We start from the raw sequence: 1,769 nt of genomic DNA, 5'->3' as shown, positions 1-1,769 counted from the left end.
CAGCTATTTTAAGGAGAATTTGAGGTTTTGTCCGACATTTGTTCTAGATCGAACCACTGTGCAATGCTGAGAAAATTAGCTTTGTTATTTCAGTGTGTTGTGTGAAAACTTTTCATTGAAAAGTGTTACATCTTCAAGTAAAAATTTAATAATCAAAATTCATAAAATGTCAAAAAATACCTACGAAATAAGAATAACTCATTGCTTTTTAAATAAATCATAGAGAGTTTCAATTAGACATGTAACCACAGAGATATGGATAAACTACTTTTGCATGTTTTTAGGGGGTGAACCATTTTTTTTTTTGAATGGGAATGTAACATAATAGATGTAACACCAATCATGCATTGAAAAAGTTTCAATGAAAAATGTTTATTAAAACTTAACTTAAAGGTCAAATCTAACAATGCAATTCTGTTTTGCAATACTTTTCTTAAGACTTAAAATATTGTTCATGCATAATCCTGCAACCACATAGATCTGCTATATTCCATTCTAAGCTCGATTCCACCTCATTAGCGTTCACCGGATGAAAATATTTTTCTTTCCTCCTATTTTTCCAGCAGATGTGCACAAACCTGCAGCAATGAAATCCCGCGTTGCAGTGCCAAACGTTTACTTCATTGCCAAAAAAATAAATAAAATTCCCAAGCACCCTCCTGTGAAAAAAGATGGAGAAAATTTCGGATTCCTCACAGATTCGTCATGCCGTTATGTGTACCTACCTACATATACCTACCCAGCAGCATCTCTCCGAAGGCATCATTCGGTCATTTCGGTTCGCACTCAAGGCAAACGACGTCGTCGGTCAGTTAGTTGTTGCTTTCGTTCTACATACATTTGGCCGTTCGGGGTGTGCTAATTGAAATATTTCCACCATTAGCTAGCAGCAAAACCTTCCCGCACCGGTTGCTGATCCCATATGTGTCCTCGTTTCTGAGCTGCCTCCTCGCTGATGAAAAACACACACCCTGAGGTTTGAAAAACTGGCCGATATGGACGACGCTCGACGCACGTAGCACCCACCAACACCACCGGCCACATTTTTCGGTTTATCTATTTCGGTTAGTCTAATTCAGTGGTTTTCAACCTTGTCTATACCCTTTTGAAAATTCCCAAGCCTCTCCACAGGGAAACAGTAACCAATCTCAAGGAATGTTTATGTTTTGTCATGGTTTTATAATTGATTTGAAACCTAAACTTGATTCATAAAATTGCAATAAAAGTTTTTATTGAGAAATGTGCATGTACAAAGTAAAATTGAAACTGCGAAAAGAGAGGCTTCGCAGCTTGTAGCTTGAAGCGCGCATCTAGCGAATAGGAAGTCATGGGTTTGATCCTCACTGGAGTACACACTCAATCAAGATTTGCTTGTTCGGTAATTTTTTTTATACTGGGTACGAATTGTAAATCATAAAAATACCGAACTATCAGCTTTTTGACTGAAATCTTCTGAGGTTCAGTATAATTTTTACTTTTTACTGAACTACGGTAGCTGTCAGACCCAATTTTGCAACATTACCGAACAAGCCGAAAATTCAGTAAAAACAATTACCGACTATTCAGTAGATACAAAGGTTTCGACCGTGATAATTATATTTTGAATTTGTTTATCGACATATCGGTCTATTTTGCTCGAAGTATGAGGAAGCATGGAGAAGAAAGCAATGAATACTAGATGGATAGGTACCGTAAGGGAACGGCGAGAGAAATTGGATGAGATGTTGAAGAGGGCATAACATATGAAATAGTATTACTTGAAACGTCCT

General features: G+C 37.2%; 1 long non-coding RNA gene across 1 annotated transcript; it reads right to left on the bottom strand.

The window, feature by feature from the left end:
- Positions 1–356: 356 nt before the first annotated feature.
- LOC110676659 lies at positions 357–1,518 on the bottom strand. Its single transcript, XR_002500606.1, has 2 exons — positions 726–1,518; positions 357–659 (listed from the first exon to the last, which is right to left on the bottom strand). It is a non-coding gene; the product is annotated as an uncharacterized LOC110676659 (long non-coding RNA).
- Positions 1,519–1,769: the final 251 nt, after the last annotated feature.

The sequence above is a fragment of the Aedes aegypti genome, chromosome 2 (assembly GCF_002204515.2).
Source record: "Aedes aegypti strain LVP_AGWG chromosome 2, AaegL5.0 Primary Assembly, whole genome shotgun sequence".
Classification (NCBI taxonomy): Eukaryota; Metazoa; Arthropoda; class Insecta; order Diptera; family Culicidae; genus Aedes; species Aedes aegypti.
This window is presented reverse-complemented; position numbering and strand designations above follow the sequence as displayed.